Source organism: Globicephala melas, chromosome 3 (genome assembly GCF_963455315.2).
Source record: "Globicephala melas chromosome 3, mGloMel1.2, whole genome shotgun sequence".
NCBI classification, from domain to species: domain Eukaryota; kingdom Metazoa; phylum Chordata; class Mammalia; order Artiodactyla; family Delphinidae; genus Globicephala; species Globicephala melas.
In genome coordinates, this window is record NC_083316.1 from 146,016,756 (window position 1) to 146,035,254 (window position 18,499).

Genomic DNA, 18,499 nt, shown 5'->3' on the forward strand with positions numbered 1-18,499 from the left:
CCGTGGCCATATCTGCCTCTCACTTTAGTTGAAATGACTGGACAAAGTTGTTCTTGTAAGTGTCAGACTGGCTGCCATTAATGAGTTACTTATTAAACGCCTTAAATATGCTCCCAACTGGTGTGGAGAGGAAGAAGAAAAACCATTATTTGAACAGAGTATTTGTTCAGAGGTTTTCACAGCCTCCACCATCCCACTGAATCCCCAAAGAGTCTCGTGTTCCCATTCTAAATAAGGAAACTGGGGAGCAGAAAAGGCAGCTGACCTGCACAGGTTCAACCCGCGCCTTAACTGAGCTCCGACTCAAACTCCTAGTCTGCCGGCTGGGCTCCCTGTGTGTCCCCACCCAACCACAGATCGCAGACAGCAAAAGCTCCGCCAGCCGCGGGGTCCTTAGAGAAATTTGTGCTGACCCAGACTCCCCCGATTTTAAAGAAACCAAATCTTCAAATGGAGCAGAGTCTTACACTGGCTTTAAAAGCCTCCAGCCCCTGAGCAGCTCCCGCGGTGGCCCGCGCCCTGGAATGTACTGACTTTGCTATCAAGCCCTATTGATGGATGGATTTATCTGGGACGCACTGAAACTCTCGAAAACTTGCAACCTGGGTCGGCAGCACATCCTTTGCCGCTTCATCCCCCATCCAGGAAAAAGCCACTCCCTCCTGCCGGGCGTAGACCAGCCAGCAGAAACTCAGCCAGCAGGAGTGAGAAGGAGCAGTGCTCAAGGAAAAGACCAACCCTCTCAGGAAGGTCTGCCCTCAGGGGTAATAGTGGGCAAGGCCCGCTGAGGCCCTGGGGCTAGAGAAGGTGGTGCTGGGCTCAGAGGGGCGCCAGTGAATAGCCAGTATGCTAAACAGTGCGCACTCGCATCTGCTGTCTGGGCCGCCACAGCTGGGACACTTTTGTTCTTCGGAAGTAGTGGGACTAAGGAGGAGGGGGTTGCGGAGAGCAGAGAGGAAACTCAACCCCGAGAAATCAGAGTGAGAGGGCCCTGGGAGGGGGTCCTGCTTATTATCAGTCACCTGCAGTTTCAAGTTCGTTTGTTGGAGGAGCCCCTATGGGCAGGGATGGGTCTGTGCACCCAGTCCCCAGCTCCCAGTGGATCTGTAGCCCAGAGCCCAGGCTCTGGCAGCAAAGCAGTTACCATGTGTTGAGAGCATCTGCACAATCTTATGTAATCCTCACGAGGGCTATCTCGGAGGTAGGTACTATTGCAATCCCCATTTTACAGATGAGGAGACTGAGGCTCTGAGACGTGACACAATATCCCCAAGGCCATCTGACTTGAAAGGTCAGGACTTCAACCCAAGTGCACTGACTCTGCCTCATGGGTTTCTACCCATTGAGGCTCCTCAAACCTACTTATTAGTAAAGCCAGTGTCCTTCTGTGACTGCCAGAGGGAATTCTGAATGGTTTGGAGATTATCATCCCCAAACAACTTCAGACACAAACCAGAACATCTCGGGTTGTATCTACAACATTATTGTTGTTGCTGCTGCTACCATTACTGTCCCCTGTTATTTCTCTTCTGAGACCCCTGAAGGTGGTTGGAAGGTGCTTGGCCTTGCGCTCTATCTAAGGGATTCAGGGGTCTTCTCCTGCCCTCTCCCCCAGCCCAAGCCCAGCTTCTGCTGGGCCCCATGATGCTCTGCTCTTATTGCAGAGCACCCAAGCTAACAAACAGGCTCTAGTGAGCCCCTGTGGGTACTGATGAGCCATGGTGGAGCCCTCAACCTCCAGACCCTTAGGATTTTCAGCTCAGGGCAGGAAGATGGTACTTAAACGCTGCTTGCCTCGAGGCCAGAATGCCCGCAACATGTATGGAGTGTAAAGAGGCCTGGGTTAAAATCCAGCTTCACCACTCACCAGCTGTGTAGCCTTGGAAAAGTCACTTTGCCTCTCTGAGGCTTTGTGTCCTCATCTGTACTCTGTAAGGACAGATCTTCTCACAGGGTTGTCGGAGGATTAAATGACATAATCCTTTGTGCACTTCACCAGGATCCTGACACACGATAAGCACTGTGATACATTTACTGCTCTTATTAGTGGGAGATTAATTTTCACAAGATAAATTGTTCTGGTTCTCCTCATAGAGAGAAGGAAGCAAACCCAGAGAAGATGAGTAACTTGCTCACAGTCAGACAGTAAGTGGTAGAGCAGAAATTCAAACCCAGTTATGTCAGAGTTTAGAGTCCCGATTTACCTCCGTCTGCACTGTCTCCGCCGTAGAGAATCTTCTAGAAATGGCTGTTGACTAGGCGTGGAAAATCTAGATTATTCTAAGTCAGTGGAACCAGGTGCTCTGTTTCCTTCTGGGGCTTCCATTTACTTTGGTTGCTGATGTGTGGCACACTGCAACTGCTAAGAACCTGTTTATTAAATAAAAATAATACTAAGTAGCATTTCTAGAACATCTGCTGTGGGCTAGACAGTGACAGTGGACGAGATGTTTTACCCAAGTGATCGCATTTAACCCTTAAAACAATCCTAGGAAGTAGGTCTCATTTTGAAGATGAGAAATTTGAGGTTTGGGGACTTTAAATAACATAGCAACACAGGGTATGAATTGGAATCTAGATGTTCTGACTCCAGAGAGGGGAAAACCTAATATGAGCTGAGCACTGTACTTGGGACATTATGTATATTTTCTCACTCAGTCCTCTTAATCTTATAAAACAGTTTTTTTTTAATTTTTTAAAAATTTATTTATTTAATTTATTTATTTTGGGCTGCGCTGGGTCTTCGTTGCTGCGCGCGGGCTTTCTCTAGTTGCAGTGAGCGGGGGCTACTCTTCGTTGAGGTGCGTAGGCAGTGGCTTCTCTTATTGCAGAGCACGGGCTCTAGGCGCGCAGGCTTCAGTAGTTGTGGCACGCGGGTTCAGTAGTTATGGCTTGTGGGCTCTAGAGCGTAGGCTCTAGAACGCAGGCTCTGTACTTGTGGCACCCGGGCTTAAGTTGCTCCGCGGCATGTGGGATCTTCCCGGACCAGGGCTCGAACCCGTGTCCCCTGCATTGGCAGGCGGATTCTCAACCACTGCGCCACAGGGAAGCCCATAAAACAGTTTTGAAAGAAAACACTAAGCCTCGGCAACTTTAAAGTGTAATTTGCCCAAGTTTCCATAGATGTATGAAGACAACAGTTCTCCATCTACCAGCCCAGGGTGCTCCAATCTGCTTCCAAAGCTGAGCTCTTCAACCAAGGTTGGGGTAGCTCTGCAGAGACGGGGCAGACATGGTTATGGGAGGTGAGTTCGCACACAAAATGTGACTTCTCCCATGAGGAGGCCAGACCTACTTGATATCTCCTGGTCTCTCTGAGGGAGGGGAACATCAGTGATATTTAGTGAGAGGACAATGATGTGTCTGCAGGTAAGATGAACACAAAGAGATAAACCAGCGTTGAGATGGTCAGAAGGCGTGCAAGCCTGCTCTCTGCCTGCAAGCACGCAGGAAAGAGCCTGGCCTCCCTCCCTCAGAGAGAGCCCAGGAAATAACTCCTCTCCTTGCCTCCCTCCCGGCTGCACTACTGAAGTCCGTCCCCACCTACCTCCAGAAGGAGCTGCTTTTGCTGAAGACCGCATGCCTGTTATACATTCATGTTCCAAAGGAGGAGAGGGTGGACATCTGTGTTACTCAGTTGCATCTAAGACTTGAAGATGACGTAAGGTGGATTGTTTTGTTTGTCCTCAAATCCATCAGATGGAAAGCAGACCTTGAACCTGGAGTTACTGAATCCTGAAGGGCAGGGTGTGGGGTGACGTCTTGGATTTGTTCCCCCACAGAAGCCAGGTTTTGCCAGCCTGGCCATGCGCTGCAGCAGACAAGCTTCTGCTGGGCCCCATGATGCTTAGCGCGCTGAGCGCTTAGTAGGTGGTTCAGTGAGTCCTGGTGACTGTCCGACCGACAGCTTGGTCTGCTCGGCTTGAGCGCTGCAGCTGCCAGCCACGCTACCCTGTCGGGCTGTGCTTGGTAAGTAGAGGTCAGGGTCTGAGGCTTCTCTGCAGGCGGGTTGCGTGGGCACCCTGAAGAGAAGACTGAACCTGCACTCTGTATAGTTTAAAAATGATTTGTCAATGGCGACAATTTACAAAAATATATTTCTGTTGCGGCATCTTCCAATCGCTGGGATTTATGGCTTCATCTCTCGGATTTGAAAGCACACCCGCACGCTCTGGCAAATGAGAAAATGTATGAACAATTTGTTGGCTTTTTTTTTTTTTATCAAGTTTCCCCAAATATGTAAACTCTGAGAGCACCTTATTCTTTTTAAATGATCATTCATTTGTCTCCAGACTCTATCTTTTGGCACAATTTATTATTCTCTATTTCAAAAAACTTAAATGCATTTCGCATATTAGCACGTAACTCTTGTTCCTGTCTCCTCAGTTGTGGAAAGGGCTGGATTGCTTTTATAAAGAAAAAAATGGCTAATAAAATTGGCCTCAGCACCATTGCTCTGCAATTCTTATGAACAGTAAAGTGGTACTTACCGTCATTGATGTTAAAAGCTATTTCTAAATTATGTGCCATTTATTATCTCTAGTGTCCAAAGTAAGTTTAAATGATGCTTATAATTCATGTTTTACCAAATTTCCTTTTCCCCCCGAGGATACCTCTGATTAACTTATGCACATTAAAGCGCTTTTTAAATTCTTCTTTTATTGCCATTATGCTCTGAAAATCTCAGCGATTCTCAAAAATGGGTAATAAACTTGAGATAAAATGCTGCAGTTTTAGATCAATGCTGACATATCACTGTGGTGATTTCTACAGAGCTAAAGTGATAATGCTTCATATTTACGGAATATATACTAGGTTATTACTACAGTATTACCATTTTGTTCTAAGATGAAATGAGTAATTTACCAATTTATTAAACAGTTACATTTAAGTATTGCTTAGGACATTACCACCCCAATCTGTTTACTTAGCTTGAAGAGTTACCATTAAGATACCCTGTTTATTTAGGTAAAATTTGTAATCATCATGCCTTCCATTAACCAACTTATTTTTCTGCAAGGCTAATTGTCTGGAAATGAGTTTCTTCTTATTTACTGTGCTACATTCTGCTTAGCTGGCTGAAAACATCACCCCAGCAAGAAGTGCTAGGGAAATTAATAATACATACAGAGAACAGTTTTAATTAGTATAATACCAAATATTAATAAAAGATTTATGACACCGTTGAAAAATTCTAACAGAAGAGATCTTAACAGCTTGGGGCTCAATTTATCAGGAGAGGGCGACCGTGGTGCGACCTTTTGTGGGAGGCCAGTTTGGGTGATTCTCAAGAGCTTCTGGGGCTCCTGGGAGCACGGGCTGGAGGTGAGAGGCTCTGCCTCTAGAAGGGGTTTGCTGGGTGCTGAATAGAGAGTTCACACCAAGGAAGGAAAATTGGGGACATAGATGTAGACTGCCAATTCTAACTCAAAAGATACCAAGCTTTCTGCAAAGCAGGAGAGGAACACAGGCCAGTCTGAGGCCCCCCTGAGGCATTTCCAGAGGCACCACTGGTCTTCAGTCCCAGATGAGAACAGGACTTTGAGAGTCTGGACTGCTGTTAACTCAGGAGCCTTGGGGACAATGGATCGACATGGAACTGGGGAAAGAATGCATATTCACTGAGTATTTATTATGCGCCATTTGCTTACACACATCTATTTTAATCTGCACAGCGGAGAGCTAGCACTATCCTCATTCTGCAAGTCAGGAAGTGAAGCCCTTGGAAGGGTAAGGCCCTTGCCGGAGGTTACGCAGCTAGTGAGTGGAGCAGAATTTGAGCCCAAGTCTGTGGAAACCTCAGAGCATTGTCTCCTGCAAGGCAGTACCGATGTGAAGAGAAAACAAGCAACCCCATTATTGACCTGCACCCTTGTCCATGATGTCAGGCCAAGTAGGCACTCAGACAAGCATTTTGATGCTTCCATTCTCATCTGGATGGGTTGGTGCATTCCCATCCTTCCACTGTCCTGCTTGTCCCAAAGGCGTAACGTTCTTTCTTTATGCGTCCATCTTCCTTCTGTGACATGAACTCACAAGGGCAGGGTCATTTCTTACCTTCTTTAGATCCTTGGTGCCTGGCACAGAGTAGGCCCTTTTTAAAAGATTTAAAAGACCAAGGAACAAGGAAGTGAAAAGGAAAGACAAATACAGCTTCTGTTTGTAGTGTTCCGGAGAAAAACTGACCCTACATAGATACATTTTGTTTGTAGGAAGTCATCCCCCTCCCCGCCACCAAGCCCACACAACCCTGGCTGAAGTATAAGGTTATTATTATTGCCATCTTTTCTAGCCCCCAAGGGCCAGGTCTTAGGAGCAGCAGGAATCCTTTGTACCGTGAGCTGATTTTTTCCTGACATGTGTAATAAAAACTGACCAAGCCAGTTACTTTCTCAATTTCTCTCCAATCTGAGAAACTCCATATCGTGAGGCACTTGAGGGCTGATGACTCTTTTATCCTACTCTTGATTAAAAGGTAAAAGAAAAAAACAAAACTAACAAAAGTTCTTGGACTGAAGATCTCCAGGATATGCGGCAAAAAGGCCGGGCTGCTTCTTGAAGAACAAAAGTAGTGCCTGTGACCAGGGCCACCTTTGCTGCTCTCTGAACACCTTGCTCTTCCTGACTGTGCCCTCCGAGAAGGAATTTTAGTCCTTCAGGGGATGAATGGATAAACAGATTGTGGTCTGTACATACAATGGAATATTATTCAGCCGTGAAAAGTAAGGAAGTACCCATACCTACATACAACTGGGATGAACCTCAAAAACATGATGCTAAGTGAAAGAAGCCAGGCACAAAAGGCCACATATTGTATGATTCCATTTATATGAAATGTCCAGAAAAGGTAAACCCGTAGAGACAGAAGAGAGATGAAGAGTCCTAGGGGACAAGGTAAGGGAGGAATTTGGGGTGTTTTTCTGGGGTGATGAAAAGGTTTTGAAACTAAGATCTGGTGGTTGTAGAACATGGTGAATACACTAGATGCCACTGAATTGTACATATTAAAACAGCTAATTATATGTTATGTGAATTGCACCTCAATTTTTTAAAAAGGCATTTTAGGAATACTAGCATAAGTGTCCAAAGCTACATATACCTGGGTGTTCATCACAGCAGTGGCTATAAGAAGGAAAAATTGGAGATAACAGTCTGTCCAACATTTAGAGATTGGTCTCGTAAAATAAAACCATTCATACAATGGAATGAAAAGTAACCATCCAAAAGAATGGGAGTGGGACGTCAGGACTTGGGAGCTGCTCTGAGGTGCTAGGAACAATGGCTTTCGGTGTAACGGAGCTGTATGTGGAGAGACTAAGCTTCTTTTTTTATTTTTATTTTATTTTATTTATTTTTTATGTTTTTCGGTACGCGGGCCTCTCAGTGTTGTGGCCTCTCCCGTTGCAGAGCACAGGCTCTGGACGTGCAGGCTCAGCGGCCATGGCTCACGGGCCCAGCCGCTCCGCGGCATGTGGGATCTTCCCGGACCGGGGCACGAACCCGTGTCCCCTGCATCGGCAGGTGGACTCCCAACCACTGCACCACCAGGGAAGCCCCAAGCTTCTTTTAGATGCAAAGAAAAGTTCCAAAACATATGGGAAAATGTTTGCTGGAAAATGACTTGGTTAAAACCTGACAATCTTACCCAGCATCCTGCAGGCTGATGAATACTAATGAAGCTATGAATGTCACCGACTGATGAACAGCTTCATTTTAAATGAGGAGTCACTGTCTGCCTATTGAAAGAGGCCAGTTTGCTATGAAGTTCCTAAGATGTAAACATTCTGGCTGGTGCCATGAGATTTACTTGTCTGTTGTCTGAAAAACTGGTGATCAGGAAAAGCTCTTCATTTTATGGACACAGAAAGAAAACAAAACTCAAGACAGATCATGTTTTTTTAATTTTGCAATTGCATTTGTGAATAGATTTCTGAGCCAACGTCGAATCTAGATGAATGCATCCTTATGGTTCAAGCCATTTCTGTTTAATCACGTCACTGCCCTAGAGCCATAACCTGTTAGCCAGTATATTATTGATACTTTCTAGCTCTGAAACTGTTTTAAATGGAAAATTCCTTTTCAGTTATCCAGACTTGTAATTAAATAATTTTGAATGAAAAAAAAAAAAAAAAAAAGAATGGGGGTGGGAATTCCCTGGCAGTCCAGTGGCTAGGCCTCGGCGCTTTCACTGCTGGGGCCAGGGTTCAGTCCGTGGAACGATGTCCTCGATGCATTACTGAGTAAAACAATTTACTTGCAAAGATACACACACACATATAAATCTCATATCCCACACACAAACCCGTGTGCCTTGTTCTGTCATAGGACAAGACACAGAAAGCATAGACAGCAACCAAATGATTTGCTCAGGTTACTGCTGAGAAAAGAATGCTGGAGTGAGTGGAGGCCTTCACTTTTTACTGTGTCATTTGCAAAATTAAACATCTTTTTAAAATAAATGAATATGTTTTGAATTAAGGCAAAAGTTATAATAACGTTTAAGATGTGGTAGAGGAGTGAAGGGAAAAAGAAAGTGATTCATAGTCCTGCCACCAATGTAGTGTACACGACAAAAAAAAAATTTTTTTAACACGTAGGACACCAACATTAAAAAGAAACAACAGCGCTAAAAAAGTCTGTTAAGACATTGGAAGATGAAACTTTAGACTAAGCAAGTCCTTACTTAGACTGCTTTGTGTTTCTTCCGCTGCCCAGCACCATACCTTGGAAAGGATAGGAACTAAGTTCTCAACACCCACTTTCTTAAGGATTGTAAAACGTACTGCATTTTCCTACAGTTCTCAGTATCCAGCATGGAGACGTTGAACCTAATAGGTTTATAAGACAAAATGGCTGTTATGTGTGCAAAACGCAAGGGCATTTTTTAGCTAAGCAACTCTAGAGGACGAATGCCAAGGGAAACCTTTTGATCTCAATTATTGGGACGCTTCAGAGGTATTTTTACCCTGAATGATTTGGATAATTATCTCAATATTTCACTTTGTTTTGACTAGCTCTGCAGACTGATTTGAATTCAGGAAGGGTATCAGTTACTTCAACTAAATATTCTTTCAAATTCATGATGCCAACCCATGAGTTTTTTTGTTTTTCAATGGCTTTTCTCAAACACAGCCAACATTTTTTTAAAATTTAATTTATTTATTTTTGGTTCCGTCGGGTCTAAGTTGCGGTGCATGGGCTTCTCGTTGCGGAGCACGGGCTCTAGGCAAATGGGCTTCAGTAGTTGTGGCACGTGGGCTCAGTAGTTGTGGCTCGCAGGCTCTAGAGCACAGGCTCAGTAGTTGTGGTGCATGGGCTTAGTTGCTCTGCAGCATGTGGGATCTTCCCGGGCCAGGACTCGAACCCATGTCCCCTGCATTGGCAGGCAGATTCTTAACCACTGAGCCACCAGGGAAGTCCCATAACGAACATTTTAATTTCTGCTGTTTTATCCCTTTTCAAAAGGGAGCATTCTTAGAAGCTGGAAGAACGGAATCAAAGTGATGAGTGGACCTAAGTATTTGTGTGTTTCTGTGTGTGTGTGTGTGTGTGTGTGTGTGTGTGATTTTGTGTGAGTGTGTGTACATATTCTGTGACAGGGCCTGAGTCAAATTTTCAAGGCAGAAGACAGAACTAATTTTTCTCTCTTATTTTCAGTGGATTATTTTCTGTGGGTTCTAAATAATTGATAAGGAGGTCCCTTTCCGTAATTAAAATGGATGTCTGGACACGTCAACACCGATAGCTTTTCCAGTAATGAGTGAATTTAGATACACGCTAAGTACAGGCTATATTTACTCCCCTGATGGGTTGCAGTGCAGAGTGTGTGGGTGGGGAATGGGGGCTGGTGGGAGACACAAGCCGGTCTCAGTGGAGATGACAAGAGAGCAGGAAGGATGGGAGCCTGGGAGATTACCTGGGCAAAAGACCCTGCCTGGCCCCAAGGTGCACCTTGGACAAGCAGGTGAGCCAGGCACAGAAAGGCAACATAGGGCAGGAAGTCTGGAGACGTGCTTAGTCCCGTTTGGAATCTGCTGAGTTTTCTTTGTCTTTTCTGCCAACCCTAATGTCCTCTCCGTCTCTCACCTTCTTAGTGACATCTCCTGGCTGCCCCTTTCCTTGATGAAAACCTATCAAACCCTTCCCTGCCAAGGAGAGAGGGGTCGTTGGAAGCCTTCCAGGTGTGGTTACCTTCTTACAAACATCAAAGTCAGTTCACTCACCTTTGGGTCCAACAGACTCTCTCTCATCGCCTATCATGGGCCCTACTCCATGGCTGGTGCCGGGGACACTGCAGTAAAAGGCTGCCTGTGCTGGAGGAACTCACACAGGGTACTGAGCAGATGGTTGTCTACCTACAGGGAGGCAGGTGCAGGAATCGGGCGCAGAGGGGCCAGGGGAGGAGGGACAGTCCATCTCAGGGGCCTGTGCTGACTGTGCAGGTGAGGCTGGGGTCAGGGGCGGGAGGAGGAAAGGCTTCCCAATGGAGAAGTCGCACCAAGAATGGGGAGAGGGACAGACGCTGGGGCGGGAGGACAGCATGTGAGAGGTTTAGATAGATGGCAGAGCAGCCTCATGGATGAGGGCCCACTCCTTGGGGGTTGAATTCCTTTTCGAGGAGCTCAGCTGTCATCCTGTGGTGATGCTGGGGCACTGAAAGGCTTTATGCAAGCCTGTGGTGGTGGGGGTTGATGCTGAATTTTAGGGAAGTCCCACACGGAGGAGGAGGGTCCCGAAGGGAGATGAGAAGCAGGACTAAAGATTCAGGGTGTAAGAGAGGGGTTCCCAGAAGGGTGAGGGGGGATGGTGCTGGGCTGTAGAAGAAGGGAGGGGTGGTGGCCTGGGTGACAAGGACCAGGGGACTGAAGAGGGCAATATGCCTCCCAGAATGCTTAAGTCACCCCTGACAGGGAGGCAGGGGTGAGAATGAGACCTGGCAAGTTCCAATCCCAGTGCCTCTGCCTGGTAGCTCTGTGACCTGGGGTAAGTTACTCAACCTCTCTGAAGCAGATTCCTTCCCTATTATTTGGGCATAATGGTATCTGCTTCACTTGTATCTACCCACCACATCCTAGCTGCTCGATAATAGCAGGGCCGATTATTAGCTAGGAGTGGAATGGGCCAACCACAAGTGTCCTTGCAAGAGGGAGCACACCCAGAGGCGCACTGACTCACAGCCCTGGGGGCAAGAAACTGAGTGTGGGCTGGGGCCCTGGGGAGTTCAGCACGGAGCCCTCCTGAATGAGGACACCTTTGAACAAGGGGAAGAGAGAGCCACAGACCGGTGTGGGTGCATTCATTTCCAAGAAGACTCTTGTCAAGGAAAAAAAAAAAAAAAGGCGGCAGAGTGTCGGTTCTGGCAGAAATACCCGAGGCCACAGATGCATTTGCCCGCCCGCCCCCGCTGTTCTCTCTGTCTGTCTCCCTCTGGCCTCTTTCATTCCGTCTTGGCTTTGATACTGCCAGCTGACTCCAGAGAGGCGACAGGCTACCGGGAAGAGATCGCCATCAGGGAAGGAGCCGGTGGATAACTTTGGAAAAGGGACCCATTCTTGAAAGGTAGCAAGTTTTCAGCTCCCAAGGACGAACAGGGCTAACGCTGATCCAACCTAAAGAAAAAAAATCTTTTTAAAAGCAGCCTTGCTGACACGTTAAAGACGCATATCTGTTTGATTCATTTAAAAACGCGCTCAGTGCTCAAAAATCCTTAGAAAGATTTTTGCCAATTAAAAAAAAATACATTTAAAACGAATTCTAGCATCCAAATACTTCCTTTGAGGAAAAAGCCAAAGAATTTCTTGCTTTCCACCAGAAGTGGGGAATAGTGGGGGCTTGCGGAGGGATGACACACTACCTCCGAATGAATGAGCCTGCAGGCACCGTGGAGAGGATGCAAGGGCCATTATTATGGGCGGATTACTCACCGAGAGGTCAGTTGACTAACACTCTGAGAAACAGGGGCTTTGTGTGAGCGGGAGACGACAGCATCTTGTTTTAACTTAACAGTTAGAAAGGGGTAAATCCTCGTGTCTGCACCGACCAAGCTCTGTGTAATACGTGGCCTACTTGCAAAATACCGCACAAGAATTCTGGCAGAGACTCCCGGATTCCCTGGTCCCCAGGCTGCTCCTTCCTTCCTTGGTCCTGTGTACAGGCTCCCCCGGCACGGCACCCCCTGCCTCGGCCAGCAGCAGCAGGCACATTCTGAGTCTCCCTTTCTTAAGGCAGCACCAACTGTGTTTACCATAAACTTAGCTTCGGGGGCAGTCAACCCAAAGGATGCTTACTCTGATGACTTACGACACTGTGCTTCTGTTCCTTGAGTCAGTGCTAATGTGGAAGCTGCCGCCTTTGTGAGCTTATGTGTACCCATGTTGGCTGGACCTTTCAAGTGACTATGGTTGTGGGCACAGGGAGGTGAGTACCCAGGAGACTGCACTTGGCGTGGGGACACCAACAGCTGCGCTGTAGCATCCTTCTCCTTGGGGTCCACACCTGTGCCTCTTCGCCTGTGGGCTTTTCCCCCGGCCATGGGAGTACATGCTCTGTTGCCTTCCAAGCAGAGAGGTATTGCTTATTGCCCTCAACCCGTGATGGGCAGGGAGCTGGCGAATTAGTCCTCCCGCTGCCTGGTCCTGGGTGGAGAGGTGTATTCTCACAGCTCCTAGACAATGAATTCCAGTTGCCCACAGTGGGAACCAGCTTGAAAACACACTTTTTATTGGCCGCCCTCTCTTCTGTCTCCCTTACCCACTCTCATGCCGTTGCCTCCTGGGATGACTGCCAAATAACTACTTCCACCCGAATCCCTGTCTCAGTGTCTGCTTTTGGGGGAACCTGAACAGAGCAAGGTGGGTTAGCTACATAGAACCCTATGAAATTGCCATCTCTAAACAGAGCGAGTTCGTGTGGTTTAACTAACAAACAATTCTTGGTGCCTCAGCTGTGTTTCCTGAGATGCCAAAACAACACATGTCTGGTCTCTGTAAACGCAGGCACATCCGTGTCTGTGAAGCTACAGGCTACGTGTAACAACAGTCTGATATTTTCTTGTTCATGTAAGCTTTCCTGTCCTGATGGATGTCTCAGGCTTGTCATTTTTTAATGATTACCTGATATTCCATTGTTCCGTTCTACCCATATGCAGGACCAGATTTGTGGGTGTGTCACTTGTATAGCCGCACAGGGCCTCACATTCTGAAAAGTCCTGCACTCGGTTTAATGCTCTGTTGTTGCCATCAAGGTAATTCATTGCAGTACCACTTAAAAAAGCAGTCCATTTAAAATAACCTAAATGAATATCAATAGGGGACTTCCAATAACACAGAGAAAAACTATGTCGTGGAATACTATGCAACCATTAAAAAAATAGACTGACATGTAACAGTCTCCAGATCGATTGCAAAGTGAAAAAGCAAGGCACAGAATGGTGTGCATAGTAACTTACATTTGTATAAAAAAACACATGAGGTGGGCTAAAGACTTAACTCACGCATAGATCAACTCTGGAAGGGAGGACGGAGGAACTGGCTTCAAGACTGCTGTAGGGAGGAGAGTTGGAGGTTGGGAGACAAGGATGGAGGGTGACAGATTTTTCACCACTGTGCTCTTTTGGTGTTTGAATTTTCTTGTTTTTCTTCCCCAGTATATTTTTTAAAAAATCAATTCCAAACCATCTTTTCCCTGGGGCTGCCTTTGCAACGTCCTGAGTGACAATTCTTTTAAAATCTGGAGCAAAAGAAATCCTCTTTATTTTCTTGATGAATTTGTATATTTTCTCTGTTTTGAAATAAAGTGACTGTGTCTCTTTTTTTTTTCACTTTGGCTGCCAGGAATCTCAGAGGCAAATTCTAAGCTCAATTATATGTTATCCATGTGAGCTGTAGGTTAAATTCTTTTCTTTCCTCTGGACTTGATTTTCTACTTGTATTACATTTTCTTTGTCCCTGATTCTTTATATTTTAATGATTTTATTGTATGTGAACTAAGATAATAATTTGAATTTTCAACTGAGGTTTTTTCCTCCCTGTATTTCCTTGTACCCTGTCTTCCTCCCTCCTTCATTCAGTCAACTAGACCAGGTGGCATCCTTGCCTCAGGGAAGGGATGTCACAATAGAAGGATGAGAAAAATCTTTTGAGTTGCAAAGCCCAAGCTCTGAGGGACTAGGGACCTGAGCAGTAATTTGGGAGAGGAGGTGAAGAGTCACATAGAACAAAGCTGGCTGAAACTTCACAGGCTGGGGAAGAATGGAGCAAAAGGAAATTAAGAATAGGGGAACAGCACAAAACCCAGAGTGCTGGGAGAAATCTGTCCCAGGGAAACCTGTGCCCTGCTTCCCATTTGAAGTATAGAGAAAGTACAAGCCCTGTGGCACAAACAGCTGTGTAGTAGACAGATGGGCCTGAGACCACCTCCCAGAGTGTCCTGCACCCCAGAGGGCACAGGAGCTATGTAAGATGACTCCCATATGCCACAGGAGTGGGATGTCTGGGAGAGCTCAGAGACATATCCAGAGGGGCCTCGTGGTTGAGAATGACACTGTGGCAACATCCTTCGTGGACCCAGGACCAAAGTCATCACCCCAGGTGCCAGAATGCATGGACAGGGGATGAGAACAAGTGCCCACCTTGCCTTGGTGCTCCGTAGCCTCCCCAAATTGAGAGCAACCCACAGAAACCATGATGTGACTGCGATGAACTTTCTGCCATATGGCAAAATGGTGCTCATAAAAGAAACGGTTATATATCTTATAAACCTGAGTTAGCAAAACGTCCATACCCTGAGCCCCTCAGTGGAATGCAAAGGAGAAACAAATGAAGTAAGCAGTAAAGAGCCCTATCCTAAAACTAATTCTTTCCAGACCCTTCTATAAGAGGATCCCCAGGACAGACTGCCCCCTATGAGTCCTGGGATGGCCCCTCTGATAAAGATAGTATTTCCGTGCTCGGGACACAACTAGATCCATCTCGCACATTTTGATGGACCGGGAAGGGACCTGACTCACTTCTTACATCTTCCTCTGTAACAAATGCTTTTGGAATAAACTGGAGCTGCCACTGAGCACAGTTAATGGCCTGGAAGCTTCCCAGGTGCTTCAGGAAAGAAGCGGCCTTTTAACCATGGTTTTTGGCCTTCACAACTAATGTCAGCTTTAAATGCTGTTCAGAATAACAAATGAATGCTTGTCTGACTCTGAGAGCCTTTGCTCACCGCACTCCCAGGCTTTATTATTTCACTGATGGAGACTGCTCTTGTCATCTGGAGCAAGTCATCTTGGCAGTCTGACCGTTAGTTTACCTGTCTTTCAAACGAGCATAAGAATAATTTCTTCGTGGGGGACTAATGCTGACCAGGTGTTCACAAATGCCCTTAGGATCACCGGCACAGGGCCCTCAGTGGGACTGAGGTTGTTGTTATGTAATAATCTTTCCTTCTAGTTTTGATTAAAAATGATATATGTCCATCTATGTACAACAAATGTGTCAATGCTGACGGGACATGCGCACCAGAATCCGCTCCACAGAGATCAGAATGCAAGGAGGGTGTCCCCCAGCCAGACTCCCTCACAGCACCAGTTTGCACAAACAAAATGACTGCGGGATAAAAATCTTTTCAAAATTAAAAAAAAAGAATCGAGATGTTCCTGACCTTTGGATGCCACCCATCTGTGGTGAGAGGGCGAGGGCAGTTAAGAGACGGCCTGACTCGGCCTTGCGGTAGACTCTGGTGCCCTCTTGCTGTCATTTGGGAAATAAACGTTTCTTCGGGGAGCCTTCAATGTCTACCGCAAGGAAGGAAACCGGCTACTCTCACCTGCTCAGAAGTTTCCACTTGAATTTGGCTCTGTTCTGAGCTATTTGGGCTGGAGGCTAGGTGTCCTCCACAGAGCCTTGGGTGTCCTGTTACATCAGCCTCAGTGTTCATCCCAAAGATGGAACTCAGATGTCTTGGGACAGAAAAGCAAACTGACCGAACCCGAACTCAAGGATTCCCAGGGACTAAAACAGAGCACCAAAGTGTTTTGAAGAGATCAGTATATGTGCCGGATCTGATGCAGCCCCAAGCTGCTGTGTTCTGAGGGTTGTTTGTTCATTTAAAATTTTCCTTTCATTTTATTTTGTGTCCACAAGCAAGGAAAGGGCTTGAATTTGGTCTGGAGTGTGGCATTCTTCACTGGATGTGCCCGCTCTGTCTGAGCCTCTCTGGAACACCTGGGTATGGCCCAAAGATCGAATGCTCATTTACTCTGTGAGCAAGAAGGATATTTGCCCATTAATTTCAACTCCAGTGCTCCAGGCTGCATGTAAGTCTCAGTTAATATCATCTCACTTTAGATGACACTCGAAGGAGCAGGAAGACAATTTGTGGGGGGAAAGGAATAAGAGGCAGCGCACATTTAAGCAGAATGTTAATATTTACCCATTGCCGCACTTGGTGTCTGGGAGGCTGCACAGTCACTAAGTGGGGATTACATCTTCAATTAAGTAGTGGTAGCGGGGGAGTTTGTGATATTTCACAGAGGGAAACTGCCGAAATCATACTTTAAGGAGGATAATTTTTTTTAAAGCTACAAAAAAAATTGAAATAAAAGCACGAGGGGAAAAAAATAGAGAGAACATTTCTGTTCAGGGAATCCTAATATTTTGGCCGAACACATTATGTAAAATTAAATACTATTTTAAACCAAGGAGATCTAATATCTAATTAAGTTTTTGTAGTTGATGGGCTTAGAGAGGATTGTGAATGTTGCATCCACTGAGCTGAAAGAAGTAGAAAAGTTAAATAACACTGTTCTATAGTGACTTTCCCCCAGATGTACAAGCAGTCTTACATATCTTGCTTTTACTCTGCCCCCTACCTAAGACTCACTGATGACATGAGAGAGAAAAGGAGAATGAGCACGATGACCTCGTTAAGCCTTGGAATGACCCCGAAGCGCAGGAATCAGGAGTTGTCAGCCTCATTTCCAAGCTGCGACCAGAGGCTCCGAGGGGCCAGGGGACTCTCAGAGGATCATCTCTTGAGTCCAGGGGTGGAGAAGGAACAGAACCACCATCTTCCAACTGCATCTGGAAGTGCTTCTGCCCCAGAACGCTCTCTGCTCTACAGTAAGAAGAATGTCACACTTTGGGATGTGAAGCCTTCTGTTATTGAGCAGAAGTTCCAGGAAGCACCAAGATTTTAAGGCTACTTGAAGTTTTTAGGGGAATTTCAATGTAAGGTGTGAAGAAGCCAGACGTGGAAGATTAGTTTTAAAAGGATGTTGACTTCTAAGACTAATTATTACACAGAGGCATTTTCAAGTTACTTGATAAAATAATTTTTAAAGACGGGAAATAAAAAGAATACCACATGATTTTTGGTCGGCAATTTTTAAAAACTTAGCTTGAATAGTAGGTTTTCTTAAACTGAGTAAAATCGAAACACCTACAGATACAGTCTAGACAAAGACAATACTCCCAGGGCAAGGACTGAATATTTCGATCATATTTCATTAGTTTTCCCTTTAAATTTACCATCACAGATGTACAATAAAAGAACTAACCCACCATTTTTAAAAGTTTAAACTTTGGCAATATTTTGTCTATAGTTCCTGACATAAATTAAGCAGGGTCACATTTAATATTTGGGAGGGGAAAAAGAACTCTCAGGACATCTTCATAACAAGTTGAAAGAAATTTTGTCAGAAGGCTATTTGAAAAAGTAGAATATTCAAATTATAATTTGGCAATAAGGAAGTAGTTTAAATAATTGAAAATGAGGAATTGAGCTGGGAGAAGTCACTCTTCAGTGGTCGTTTTTGTTTCAATTGCCACAAGCGAGAACTAGGTTTTAAAAATAGATCACCAGGACAGAGCAAGTGTCTCTGACAGGCACTTGAAGGCAGGATTCTAGAAATTCCAATCATTTAACAAATTGCACCATTAAAAGTCATAATAGGTCTAAAAGCCAATCTTGAAAGAACTTAGTAAGTAATTTGACCTACAAAATCATCTTGTTAAATTTATTTGATATCATGAGACAGTTAGTGAAATATGCATAGTCCATTATATTAAAGAGAAAAGCACCCTGCAATGGGTATCTGATGTGCTCTTTGCAATCGCAGCTATTAGTTGTCTATAAAACTCCTAGACATGATTTGATTTGATTACTGTTATATCATTTTACTTTGTAACATACAGGGGTGGAGATTACAGATCTGCTATTGCCTACTAGGAAATATTTAACGAAGGATGTTTTATTTATTAGCATAAAGAGACACAGTGGATTATTGGGTGATTAAAGTGATGATGTGGCTGCCATACTTGTCAGAAATATAGCTCTAATTCAATAACAAGGCGACAGTCAGTCTCTGAGTTGATCTATGCCTGAGCAAACTGACTCTGAAAGCAGGACATGGCCCACTTAAAAGGATCTTGGTAAATTTCTATAATTACACGTTATCAAAAACAAACAGCAACAACAACAAACCCGCAGGATGATTTCTCAATTGTAA